This window comes from Pelodiscus sinensis, chromosome 2, assembly GCF_049634645.1.
Source record: "Pelodiscus sinensis isolate JC-2024 chromosome 2, ASM4963464v1, whole genome shotgun sequence".
Taxonomy (NCBI): domain Eukaryota; kingdom Metazoa; phylum Chordata; order Testudines; family Trionychidae; genus Pelodiscus; species Pelodiscus sinensis.
Genome location: NC_134712.1, coordinates 158,821,720 through 158,836,692, shown reverse-complemented (window position 1 = coordinate 158,836,692; position 14,973 = coordinate 158,821,720). Strand labels below are relative to the sequence as shown.

Here is a 14,973-nt window from a genome sequence, read left to right as displayed (position 1 = left end):
CTTTGCATAGTCTATTTAATGTTTTGTGTAAGTTTTTATTTCAAAACACTTTATGCCTTTTCCCCCAATGGAATAATAATCATAAAATCAACCCAATATGCATGTCAGCATCTCAGCTGTGCATTGCAAGAGGGGAAAACAAATTGCATAAGAAAATAATAATGTAATAAGTTTTAAATAATAAAGGAAGATGGGTCAGGACAGATTCTGACTACTGTATATTGATCTATAAACTGAATATATTGCTCTCCAAGAGCACAGCAAAGTATTAATATGGAAACTCCAAAATATAAGATTTTCCTAATTATGTTCAAGATTCCAGCCCAGGTTTGCAATCCTACGCCTCATATTGACTGAACCTAGAGCAGGGGTGGGGAACCGTTTTTGGGTTTGGGGCTGCTGACCCACAGATAATCAGTCAGGGGCTGCTCTCAAGTGAGAAGCCAAAAAACCCCAAAACAAAACAAAAAAACCCACCTCTCACTAACTTGGCCCCTGACAGAGAAGGAGAAAGACACTCCCCACATTCCCCTCCTACACCAGAGCCTAGTAGGAGCCAGGCTAGCAGATTTTGTGTGCTCCAGTCTTGCAGTAGGCACAGGCTCCCCAACGCGGGGAGTGGAGCCTGGGGGCCACATCCAGCTCTTGGGCCTGAGGTTCCCCACCATGACCTAGAGGAATTGCTTCAGCACGACACTGCATTTTTTACTGAAATTTGCTTTCAGATTTTCATTTGAACTTTAAAATGAAAGCAAAACTTGGGTGAACCTTAATATAGACTAAAACCAATGGGAAAGCCTGTGCAAACTTCTGGTGAGCAAAGCTGCCAATTTTTCACCAACCCTAGTTAACCCAGAACACTCTATAATAGTACCCTCGCAATCCAAACATCATCTTGCTAACTAATAAGTAACCACAGTTCAGTCCTCAGCTCCTCTTCAAGTCACCTACATTATGCCAGTATTTATTAAGCAAACATCTCCATGGAATCTATGAGAACTTCTCCCTGCACGTCAAGGGTACAAGATGATCAAATGGGAGATGAATTTGGTTCTGTGTATGTGCCAAGCATACTCTTTGTTAAAACTCTGCAAGCGTTCACAATGGTAGCTAAAAGAAAAATTCCATCATACTTACTGCACCTTATCAATGTTTCCTCTAATCTTCTCCGTCCATGTGTGCATTTTTTCATTCAGGAGCAGAAATTTTTTTTGTGCGTGCCAAAGCATGTGTGGATGTCCACCAGTGGAGAAATATAAACCTAGCTGTGGGCGCTGTGCTACACACCTGGGCAGCATCTGAATCTCTCCGGAGCAGCCACACAAGCGCACAGCTTACGGGGAACACTGCACCTTATGTGGCAAGTAGTTCAAATAACTTCAGTAAAACTCATGAATTAAAGAACTCCTCCAGCATAATTGAGCGTGGCAGAATCTGACACCAAAGAATTAGGGCTCAATTAGGTATTATTCCTAGATAGATATGGAGTGGAGAAGAGGTAGTAAATAGTTCATCCTTCCCTGCGTAGACAGTAGGACCTGCCTAAATCTTTGTTCCACGCAAATGTGAACAGATTAGGGTCTATGTATCAAATACCTGCTTCCAGAAGCACTGGCTTGAATAAGGGCAATGACAGATTCCAGCTCCCTAAATATCAAACAGTGAGTTAGCTATGTGAATCTCACCACACTCCACCTGGAAGATGAGAGGCCTGGAGAAACTGTGCTCTGAAATTCTTTTCCATGACCAGATTTTCAATTAGCCATGTATCTACTGGTATTTTGTGGGGCATGTGAAGTTAAAAGTGAGTAAACGTTTCATTTTTTTAAATTGGAAAACATGTAGGTCAGCAATAGGCAGGAGAGGCACTCAAGATGTTGTGTCTATAGGTGAGTAAATCCAGCCCTGTTCCTTGCTGGAGCTCCTCTTGGTATTATGTGCTGCATCAGGGGTGTGTCTAAAAGGCACAATCATTAACAATAAAAGAAATAATAATCAAGTATAATAATAATAATGTGAAGGCTAGGACTATAATAGAGTTTAAAGAGAAGCTAGATAATTTCATGGAAGTTAGGTCCATTAAAGGCTATTAGCCAGGGGATAAAATGGTGTCCTTGGCCTCTGTTTGTCAGAGGCTAGAGAGGGATGGCAGGAGACAAGTCGCTTGATCATTGTCTTTGGTCCACCCTCTCTGGGGCACTTGGTGCTGGCCACTGTCAGCAAACAGGATACTGGGCTAGAAGGACCTTTGGTCTGACCCAGTACGGCCGTTCTTATGTTACATTCTTATGTAATAATAAATAGGTTGATAGGATGGACACAATGGATCTGTACAGTAAATGCTGAGATGTGAGCTTTTAAGCACAAGCATGGACTTCGCAGTGGACAGGCTTAATGTTCATTCTAATTCTAGTGGCATTATTGATCCAGTGCTTGGGAAAACAACTGGAATTAGCAATGCCTCTACATGCAGAATGAACTTTTTTTTAAAAAGTTGACTGCTTCTGAAGTCATACGTGGACTTAAAAGTTCACACCATAGCATTTCACATAACACAAAAGAGTAGCTACAATAATGCAGTCTGGTTATAAGCAAAATAGACAAACAGGTCTCTATTAATGAAACTAAAAGGAAGACTTTAAGCAATTGTCCTTAATTATGTGGCACAGGCTGCTCAAATGACTAGGTTACATGATAATATAATTGTGTTACCATAATACTTAAGTGGCCCAATACAGGATAAATACAGCAAGACCCATACAGAATAAATAGGCGCAAAAATAGACTCCTTCCTTTAGCAGCCAAAACCCCTGAACCTTTACCCCTGAGCTTCCTTGGGAAGCTTTACCCAAGGAAAGTCACAGGAGGCCAGAACATTATCCTGTGGTCTTGAGATTAAAGATAAAAGACTTCATCACTGTAGACTTTAGGTTTAAAGAAGTCTCTTCCTGTTTCTAATGTATGCCAGAGTGCTCTAGGTCTTTTCACTTGATCACTCTGTGACTCCACTGAATCAAGTGACAATGAATCAAGTTGCAAACAGCTCTGTAGCTTTTATTTATGCCTGAAATATAATACGCTATACAACTTTTGGGGAAAAAAAAGTAATTTAATCTTTTTTTAAAAAATGTGCTAAATTAACTGACAAACTCCAGTGTAACTACTTGCTGCTAATATCTCTGCTTAGAAGGGCTTTCATGCCATTTCTTCTGTAGCAAGGACTTTAGGGCTAACTTTTCATCCATAAAGAAAATCTTAAAGATCCAATTTGTCTTTGATGCCCAGTGGCCCACAAAATAAATTGAAACTTGTGGGCTTCCTGGTTTCCATTTTTATCCTTCAGTATTTAACTAAACACCACATGTAACCGAAAAACCTATACCAGCTTTCCTAATTTAATCTGTGTGTGTTTATGGAAGACATTAAAAAATAAAAGTGAATTGCATATGGTCTGTTCTCGGCATTTAAGTTTACTTCCTGCTGTCATTTTTTGATAGTAGCACAGCATTAAATTAGTTCTGCACTGAGTTATTATAATGAAAACCAGACCACAAAAAACATTTGCGAGTGACAAGGTTTTACCAGTCTTATTGAAAACAGGACTCACTTTACCTTTACAGATGCCTGTCCAAGTAAAGTTTACCTGAAGTTACAGATTGTGTGGAAAATTTAGCTTGTACATTAAGTGAGACTTGAACATCTGAATCCAAACTTCATCTGGCCACCTACATACTTCACAGTTAAAGCTGCACCACCTCCTCTAGATTTGTGTATATTAAAACACTTTGATGTTCTTCTGTGCATAGAGTTGACAACCTGAGCTTCCTGTGAAAATACATATTTTTATCTGCATACATCTTTAGAATTTGAAAAGATTAAAGTCTCATGCATATAGAAATTCACCTCTCCCAGAATTTTAAAGCATCATATAGATTGGGTTAGTCTACACCACAACAAAAAAACTTGGCATCAAGTTTCAGAGCTTAGGACAGCTGACTTGAGCTCACAGAACTGGGGGGCTATAAAAACCAGAGTAGATGTATGGTCTTCGGTATACTTTGGGCTCTGAAATTATCCCTGCTTGCATGCAAGGTGTCAGAATCCATGCTTTGGATCAAGCCCAAACATCTACACTATAATTTTCGGACCTGCTTCTGAGCCCCAAGGCATTGAATAAGCTGATATGGGCCCACCATGGGTGTTTCATTTTAGCACAGATATAGCCACTGCGGGATACATGAGACAGCAATTTGAAATGCATCCTAAGGGGCAGATTTTAATACTCTTATTCACATGGAGTAGCTTCTTAATCTTGGAGTGATCCCATTGATCTCAATGGGAGTTGGAAGAGCAAAGTACTATCTTCTCTGAGTAAGGATCTTTATCTAGAATAGTTCTTTTTAAATTGCCTGAAAACAAACCATGAAGAATTTTATTCCATTCCCATTCCCAGCTTCTTCATGAAACAAAAGCTAGCAGATGCTTCCAAAGGACCTTCAACTATTCTTACACAAACTACAGGACGTGCACATGCAGAGGGAATATGATGGCCAACTCCAACAACTACCACTGATTCTTGATGCACATTTATGGATGTATTTCCTAACATTTGGACTTCTATATATATTCTCTGTCCACAACTATCAATAACTTAAAACTCCCCTAAAATGAAAGTCATTTATTTTAACCATGACATTTTTCTTGTAAGGTTTTATCCTTCAAACTGTTGGTCTGGAGCACAGAGAAAATGAAAAGCTACAAGATTTGTGTGAACTTTCAACAATGTTTCCACTAGGGCAGAAATAACACATGGAAAATTTCATCACAAAATATTAATGTGCCAAAGAAAGGGGACTTCTAACAGTCTTCTGTTAAAAGCGGATTTGCATTCTTACCTATAACAGGTATTATGAATATATATGCTAACTCAAAGACAACAAAAACATAGTAGGAGGTAACCACACCAGAGTGATTTTTTTAATGGTTTTATACCCATTTTCTTTTAAATACTGAGGTACTCAGCACTGATTGCACTGTGCAGTCAGTGTCACCAGCAACTGTGAAGATGTCTAATGAGTATATGATTCATTCCTCCTGTTTTCCATCTTTCAGTTTCCTTTTTATATTCTTTCTTTCAACCAGGCTGGCAAACATACAGAAAGTGGATTAGCACGGCGCTCCTGAACACAAATGCTTTCCTAAGACCACTTCTATAGGATGAAACTGACTAAGGTCCCACCTTGCAAAACCTGCAGCAAGCACTGTAGTTTGTGCCCTAATGACTTTTACTAGTCCAACTTCTTCTGGCAGAGTAAATGGAAAATGCATTTATATCTGGCAAATGTCAATGTATTTGGCTTTTAAAATACCAGAGCTATTTTAATTGCTGAAAATCACTTAGGTCTAAGTTTTAGTGTCTTTTTTGTTATTATTGGGCATTCAAATGATACATCAGTAGAGTTTAAAGAAGAAAATTCCCATAAGGATTTAGAGCACATCCCTAATTGGCTTAAATCTTTCATGTAGAAATACCTGCCCAATGAAGAGGTGGGTTGAACAAGACAGTTTCCAATTTTACTTTTCTATCAAGATTTTACCTTTTAACAATATCAAATGATTTCTCCATTATAAAAACATCTGAAATGACCCATAGAGACATAATGTGATTTTATATTACTGTCTCTCAGTTGTTGGATTGCCTCTGAGATTCACAGAAAGCAAACGGTTATTTGGGGTACCATTCTCTTATGGATAACATCCCCTTGGAAGTGCTATAATGACATAGGGCTATTCAAGCAGCAGGCTGGAGAGAAAGGGAACAACGCTTCACCAGATTTCCAGTTCTTTCCAGCAAAAGGACAGCAAGGGTGGGTACTCCTGGTCTGGGACCCACTCATATTATGGTACATTAGAGTACAGTGGTGGGTCTTTTATTAAGGGCACCTAGGATGCTGCTCCACACAAAAAGCGGCCAGTGATTTTTGAAGTCAGTGAATGAACAGGCAACTGAGACCACTTTAGGTAAGAGCATCGCCTACTTAAGCCAGTTGTAGACCAGACTCTTCATTTTTCTGTGTCCTCCCATGACCACCATTGCAATGTCACCCCTCTTTTGCAGGGCTCTGATTCATTTATGAAACAAGTTACCAGAAGATTTTAGAATGAGTCAGTCTGACTAGTTTTATAGCAAGGTCCAAGACACACCTATTTGATAAAATCCACCAGAATAGATTAATTAATAATAATAATAATCTAATATCTGTTTAATACCTAGCATTTTTTCCTAGGACAGTAGTAAAGTAGCGGGAAAAATAGAGCTTCCTAAACCTGAAAGAGTCAAGAAAAGAAAGTTTATGCATCTATGTGTCTACCTGTCTGTCTATGAGTCTATTTGTCGTAAACGGTAATAGCTAAGCCCACCAAATTTGGTACACAGCTTCCTATTATAACTTAAAGAAATGTCAGGGTTTGATTGTGCCAGGACAAAGGGATACGTGTGAAATATGATCCTCTCTCACCAAATGGAAAGGGAAGGCTGTGATAGCAAGGATAGTTATACATGAATGATCACAGGGGGACAGCAGACACAGAATGACCACAGGAGGGCACTCGGTCAACCCCAAGAAATAGGTGGTGGGTGGGCCTTGGGGCCTCCTACCACCCTGAACTGGCCCCAGGGAGAAGTCAGCAACTGCTCCCACCCCCTCTCCGGTGGCCTCCCCCCTTCGCACCTACACACACACACTTTCCAAAACCCCAAGCCTGACTCCTACAGCCCCATCCCATGCCCTGAGCTCCCTCACCTTCTGACTTCTGCACCACCTACCCCCCACATCCTCAAACCCCTGTCTGGACTCCTGCATGCCCCATGCTCCCAGACCCCTGAAGGACCTGAGCAATGCCGGGTAAGTCCTTTAGTATTCATATATAAAGTGCTTGAAACAGATCCTGTCCGTTTCTGAGAAATCCCATTTTGGAATTCTGTGACTAGACCTCAGTTTACTCTGTTAATAACCTTACATAGTTATATATGCAATACTGCATTCTCCCATTTAAATAAATGGAAAACTACAAGTCTATGTTTGTCCTGTCTCTTCCCCCACACATGTATGTGTGCGTCTCTTTGGATGGATGGATGGATGGATGGATGGATGGATGGATGGATGGAAGTTAATAAGACATTGCTTCCTGCTGACCAGAAACAGCTAAAATTGACAGAAGAGTATGTCAGTACACAAAAATATAGCTATATAAAGTCCTAAAAAGGTGGAAGACAGGTGGGGAGTTGCTGGTAGAAGCCAGGATAGTGAGAGGATAGAGTAAGATGCTATGGCAACCACGCTTTAACTCCTTGCCAGCATCCTATATGGGCTGGAAACGCTAAGCAAACAAAAAGCTGGGTTCTTACTATGTGACAGAGACTATTTGTCATCCTGATCCTACAAATTTCTATGCATGAGTAACACCTACTGACATTGATAGGAAACCATTCCTATGCATGAGTTTGTGGATATATGAAGGGTACTTGTGGATGACTCATTCCATTTTTAAGTGAATATTTTAATAAACAGCACCTTATAAGGTATTTTACAATCTACGGGTACGTCTAGACTACATGCCTCTGGCGACAGAGGCATGTAGATTAGGCTACCCGACAGAGTAAAATGAAGTGGCGATTTAAGTAATGGGATGAGGCATACCTGGATTGTCGACAACTCCCTTTGATGTCGGCAGGGGAGCATCCAGACTATCGCGCTGAGCCGACAAACAGCTGATCAGCTGTTTGTCGGCTCAACGTGGCAGCCATGTAAATTTAAATGAAGCGGCGATTATTTAAATCGCCGCTTCATTTTACTCTGTCGGGTAGCCTAATCTACATGCCTCTGTCGCCAGAGGCATGTAGTCTAGACATACCCTACATCTCCTTTCTTCTTTTGCCTCTAAGAAACTAAACCCCAAGATGATAGTACGACACTTATGAAAACATAAAAGGGGACAAAAGTTAATAACATTCTGTTAAACTTCTGCTTATACCGTATGTTTATGACTGTGACAATTTATTTTAAATTCCCAGAGGCCAAAAGAAACTCCTGACAACCTGGTATTATTTGTTCACTCACACCAAAACATTAAGCAAACATTAAAGCCTTGATCCTGAAAACTTTTATATACCCAATTAACATCATTCAAAATAGTAGTCCCATTAGTTTACAAGTAAAGAACCTAACACTGCTTAGAGAAAAATGAGTAACATGACAAAAATAAAGTGAACATGTACATACAAAGATTCTTGAAACAGTTAAATAGCTTATAAGACCAAAGCAGTTTGCCTTACCTCTTCAATTCCCCCCAAAATGCTGCTGTAACAGAATCCTGTGAAGCCCAACTGTTTTCCTACAGAAATGGCTTGCTTTATACTGTGCTCATGAACCAAGAGGGTCTTTATCGTTGTATCTTGTACCAGGCCAAGCACATTCCTAGCACTAAATAAACAGCAGGAACAATTGCAAAAGCAGTTTCCAAACTTCAGTGGGAAATCTGTGTATAGGATTAAGGAACACCTATGCATATGATTAAGGAATTCAGATATATTGGCAAAGACACCAAAGTGCTGCATTATGAGCCTCAATCCTCTGCTGTATTAGATATTTTAAAAAAAAGTGGCCATGCAACGAAAAGCGATTCAGGTCCCTTCCTTGCTCAATAGATATACTCCCTATTATCTTAATTCTCTACTGCCTTGCCCCCTGTGTAATCATTTAAGCCTGTATAAAGTAGATATGTAATGCTATCAAATCACAATTCTCCACCCACACATAGCAGTGAAAGCACAGATGTAAATGACAAGCTCAGAAATCAGCTTTCTGTCCATGTCATAGTAACTGAAAAGCAAAAAGTGCACAGCTAGAGAAAGAGCAAGCCCAAGAGAGTGTGTGCTGCATTCTCTCTCTTCTTGGGTATGTAGATTTTTTTGTTTGTTTTTCCCAGCGACACCTCAGAAAAGCCCATTAAGACCGCGGTGTTACACAGCAATAACTGAGGGTCCCCGGATCCCGCAGAATCGTTATTAATGTCAATGAAGCACAGCTGAGCTGTGAGATTCCCAAAACTTGACATCCGAAAGCATCTTTTTACTTGCAAACTGATCACTGTCTTTAGAAGTCACCCTGAGAAAAATATAAAATCTATGAGGCCGCAGAGTTATCACAGCATACTGCCAGATTCAAAATACAACATTCAAATTGTGTCTATGCTGTTGATTTAGAATTTACAGCAGTACACAAGACAACTAAAAACTGAGCAAAGCCGGACAATTTCAAATACATTAATTATGCTTCGTTTAACTTGGCACTCTACTGGGATGAATCTTGATTATGAACGATTGGGGGCAGAAGAGAGTTCTTTACTGTATTTGAGGATCTCAGCTTGCTCTGCTGCCCGCTTCCTAAACACAATCAAGGAGTCTTGTTTTAAAAAACAGCTCCCCTGCCCTGAGCAAATTCTGTTTTAGCTAAATCACAAGACCCTTCAGCATCTCACATACTTCTTTAATAAAGAACACATTCTACTGCATTGCTCACTGTACATTTAAAGAAACAGAGCACAAAATAGAATTCTATCACTCTGAGCAGCATGATTTTTAACCAAAAGTTAATGTTTTCATTTACAGTCATACAAAAGGAAAAGATATTTTCTCCATTTACAAATTAAGCCCCCAGTCCTGCATTGAAGCCTAAATCATCGTTCTATTGGTTTCACATGAGTGCAGAAGTCTGGAGGAATGGAGATCATTGCAGGACAGGGACTTAAATCTACCTACACTTAATGGCAGAATGCTGCACTAAAGAAATGGGAAGTGGAATTGTTTATGTATAGCAAAGCTCAGCCTTCAAAATACCTGGCAATGTTTTTCAATCATGGGTGTTACAGACTTAAAATAAGTTGTACTTAAGTTGTCATTGGTAATTAATGATACTTTGCACCTACACAGCAATTGCTATTTAATGCCCTTTGTAAGTATTACTTAATTAAACCTCACCTCATCCCAGTGAGGTAAGTTAAGCATACTGCTCAACAGAAAGTGTAAAGATAAGTACAGTAAACAGACACACCTGCCAGAGATCATTTAGTAGCAGAGCCAGGAACAGAATCCAGGGAAGAGTCTGATGACATAATTAAAATCATGAGAGTCTGGTTCTTATCTTCCTTACACTAGCTTATGCACTGGCATAATCCTGCTTACTCCAATAGAATTACTCCTGATCTAGCACATGTGACAATAGAATCAGGGCCAAAAAAGCAACTCACCATATGGAAATGAGGATAAGAGAATTTCACAAACTATTTTTCAGATATTTTGCAATTTGCTTAGTGAGGTTGCATTTTGTGAAAATCTGAACTATTGCGACCTGGCTGGCCCCTAAACCTGGCTGCCCTGTTCCTAGTAGAAGGGACACTGCATTTCACAAAGCTCTCTTTGACCATAATTGGCCATGGGCTTCCCTTTATTTGTGAAGTTTTAGTGGAGGCCTGAAGCTTACCTTGTCTCCTCTGCTGGCTTCTGAGAATGACAAGTTGCTCCCTCGTCCTATCTTCCATTCTCTGGCACCCAGAGAGGACATTTATTGCCTTCATTGCAATCCAAGGAGAGGATCAGATGGATGGAGAAGGGAAGAAAAACTTATTCTCTCATGATCTCTCTATCGCAGTGCTTAAACTATGCCAGGGACTGCCAGGGCCATGTCCTGGCACCTCTAGGCTTGTCAGTTCATAGCCCTGGCACCTCCAGGCTTGCTACATCAGTTATGAAAGTGAAAAAATTGCTTGAGCCCTGGCATCTCTTCCATTACAAATTAAGTGCTGCTCTAACTTGTCAGGATAGCGTTCCCGCTAGCTCCCAGGCATAGAGTACAGGGAGGAGGGTGATTGTGATGGTCTGTCAAGGCCTAAATGAGTCATGAACTTCAAAGTGTTTGAATTCTGCTTCTACTTCTCTCTCTCTTTCTCTCTCATACACACACGTGCATACGCGCACAACCCCTTTTGAGTTGGTTCAAAATCAGGCACAGTAAGATCCCCTCCATGCTATTCAGAAGACTGGCAAAGATGGGAAATCTGATTACAGCCACTGCTTTATCACTTTTGTCATTTGACTCCTCAACTTTTTCCTACCAAAGGACTCCTGTCATCCTATATTTCATTGTGATGCCAGCCATTACATTTAATCGATCATTTATTTCTCAACATGCTATCCCATCACTTAGTGACATTACAAATGGCTCTCTCATTTCCAGCTGTCAAATGAATTCATTTTTTTTAAACCTAACAGAGGTACCAAGAGGTGCAATGGTAATTTACACAGGGTATAATAGAGCCAAACAAATTAAGGGTTTTTTTCCTTCCCTTATTAGCATAGTGCTATAACTGAATCAGGTCTCAATTTCCTTTCAGTCATGCCATTTTTGCACTGGTATAATTCCATCATCTTCAGTGGAGTTTCTCTTGATTTACCCTTGAAGACATCAGAAGAGAATTAAGGACTCATGAAACTTTGATTAAATCACAGCTGATTTCACTTACTGTTGCTTCTGCTTCTAAGTACATAAATGTAATGACACCCTGAACATGAAGAAAAACTACTTTAAAAGTTAGCGTAACAGCTGATAAGCAATGCAAAAGTTCATAAAGTTATTTCAATATACTAATGTTGCTTTATACCATACCATTCTCCAAATTAGCCATGTATTGGCTCCAATGCCTTGGCATGTTCTTCAGCTAGTTCTTAGATTGAGTTAGCTGATTTTAACTATTTGTTCCAAATTGTCATGTGATTGCATAGAATGATCTTGACTGTGAACTTGTCTCCTGCTGTTATTTGGACTGTTCTCAACCAAGTGTCAAGATCATTCTAACTGTGGCAAACCAAGACAAAATACCCATTGTTTGGCTACTTTTATAAATTGATGGTCCAATGGCTTTTGAACATTATGAATGTCAAAAGTGACAGAAGGATCTTATCTAAATTAAACACAATTTGATAATATTCCTGCATGAATAACTGAAAGGCAGCATGGTCAGGGCACTACACTGAGACTCCTGTGTTTTGTATTCCTGGCTCAGCCACAGACCTATTGTCTGACCTCCAACAACTTACTTCATATCTCCATGCTTTCATTTCCCCTCCTACACTTTGTCTAGTCTATAAACAGCAACTCTTCAGGGTAGAGTAAGTTTCTGTAAAGTATCCTTTATCACTTGGTGGCATGTTGCTCTATGTTATTATAATGAGTAAGGCTGCTCCTGGGCACAAGTTAAACCTCACATCATCTCCCTTTGAAAAAAGGGATTTTTATATTTAACTGTTAATTAAGGAGAAACTATTATACAAGATGACATATTTATGTTTATATTTAGAGACTCTTTAAAATGCCTCTCTGATGGTCAGCCAGATACAGGAAAGGAGGAAGGAAGATCAGTGCAGATGGGATTGAACTAGAGAACTTGGCGTATTTGGGGAGCAACGTGACGTATGATCTAGAGTAAGAATAAAATAACGACTAGAATAGAGAAAACAAGAGTGAGTTTGAAGGTAATGGATAAGATCTGGAAAAGTAAAGCGATTAGCTTAGGAATGAAGCTGAGCATCTTGAAAACGTGTGTAGTTAGCAGCATGTTTTACATGGGTGATAATGAAAGATTCGAAAAGAAAGATATTGGCATTTAAGAGGAGTTATAGAAAGATCCTGAGAATAAAATGGATGCAGAAGGTCACCAATGAGGAATTATATAGGAAGATTGTTACAGTAATCTTTGAACTGATGGAGAAGTGTCATGTAGACTAGCTACTCCAGATGGATACTTTGTAACCATACCCTGGTCTCATCCGCTAGGGATGGTATCTTAGGTGCGACTCTCACTCCGTATCTAATCACCGGAGAGTATATAATTTCTCAGGGATGTTAGGCTCATATAAAATGAAAACTTAAGACCGAAATTTCAGTGAAAACCACACGACTATATTGTTTAACAAATTTAACTAACAGTGCCTTGAAGGAAACTTGAGGGGCAGTCCCCCAAAGGTTCTGTAACTAACTTTCAGAGTCTACGACGCAGAGGGCGATTGGTGTGGAGCTGGTGACCTACGACCTCTTGGCTAATTAAAGCCTCAAGGGAGGAACTACCAGGCGTCCCTCGACGGATGATCCCGACGCTTGGCGACCTTCAATCCCTTGGCTAATTGGAAGCCGCAGGAGAGGAACAGCCAAGGTGATCCCTCGAAGCAGGAGTTGAGATCGAAGACGGTCGATTTGCCTTCCGCAGAATTTCTGGTCCTCGACGCCTCTTCTCATGCTTCGGTGCGACTGGATCAGGCGATGGATGAGACTGGATCCTATCTATCCTAAACCTAACCTAAAAATAAAACCTTAAACTAATCCCGACACACCCGATGTACAGACACGACGACGGCCGACACACGTGGACCAACGCAGCCTGACGTACAGACTCGATGACGGGAACTAATTTAACTAAAATACCAAACTAACTAACCTAACTAATCTATTTGAGGAGGTCTGGCCTTCCGCCAGCCTGACTCAAGAAAATACTATATTATATAAAATAGAGGTAGCATAGCCTTCCGCTAGCTTCTCTAGAAGAATATCTTTACAGGACCACACTTGCATGCTCTCTTTCTCTCTCTTAACCTAAGCTAAGCCTATCCCGACGGAATCGACGAACCCGACGAAGACCCGACGCGACAGCAACTGCTGCGCGGCAGAAACTTAAATAGTCTGGGTTCATGCATATTCATTAGGTTCCATGGTAGGATCTAATTGGCTTAGAAAAGATGCTTACCAGCATGTTTTAAAATCATTGGCTGACACAAGATGCTTATGAATATTTATAGATTATTCAAATTTCAACAGGTATACTGTACTGAATTTTAAATCCTAACAGCTAGATACACAGGTAGCTTTAATACGTGACAAGATCTTAACTAAAAATGGATGTCAGTAGAATTCTCAACTTAAAATGGAGTTTTAGACTCCATTTTGAAATAGGACATGTTTACATATACGGATTGGTTTCACATAGATTTTACATTTATAAACATAATGAGTAGGGCTACGTCTACACTGGCCCCTTTTCCGAAAGCGGCATGCTAATTTTCAACTTCAGAATAGGGAAATTCGTGGGGGATTTAAATATCCCCCACGGGATTTAAATAAAGATGTCCACTGCTTTCTTCCGGCTTGGGGAAAAGCCGGGAAAAAAGCGTCTAGACTGGCCCGATCCTCCAGAATAAAGCCCTATTCCGGAGGATTTCTTATTCCTACTTTGAAGTAGGAATACCAGGCACTTTGAAGTAGGAATAAGAGATCCTCCGGAAAAGGGCTTTATTCCGGAGGATCAGGCCAGTCTAGACGCTTTTTTCCGGCTTTTCCCCAAGCCGGAAGAAAGCGGCGGACATCTTTATTTAAATCCCGTGGGGGATATTTAAATCCCTCACGGATTTCCCTATTCTGAAGTTGAAAATTAGCATGCCCCATTCGGAAAAGGGGCCAGTGTAGATGTAGCCTGGATGTATATTCATTCAGATATTTCAGTCCTGTATCATTTACATGCACTGTTCAAGGTGATACATTAGAGGCTCATATTGGAATTCATTGGGTTACAATACTTAGCAGTTGGATTGTTACATATTTGTTACACAACTGTGGAGTTGTTACATTATTTTGCTATTCTGCTTTACAAGATACAGCTGAAAGAGAACCTACTGCAGAATGTGATACAATGGAAGTTACAGCTATTCAGGCATATCTGCAGCATGAATAACAAGCAAAAAGTTAAGACTCTGGTATTCGGCATAATGGATGGTCCGAATAGGAGAGGCAGACCCCACAGAGAACAGGTAGATGATATAGTATATTGGTGCGGAGCTAGTTTACAGAAACTAAGCCACTCCGTACTGGA

The 14,973-nt window shown here is 40.2% G+C and overlaps 1 long non-coding RNA gene across 1 annotated transcript in view; it reads right to left on the bottom strand.

Annotated features, from left to right (window-relative positions):
* The window catches only part of LOC142827252 (uncharacterized), a 108,123-nt gene extending 99,675 nt beyond the window's left edge, over positions 1-8,448 (bottom strand). The window contains exon 1 of the long non-coding RNA XR_012901852.1: positions 8,336-8,448. This is a non-coding gene — a long non-coding RNA (uncharacterized LOC142827252). The remainder of the gene's footprint in view (positions 1-8,335) is intronic.
* Between the last annotated feature and the right edge of the window lie 6,525 nt (positions 8,449-14,973).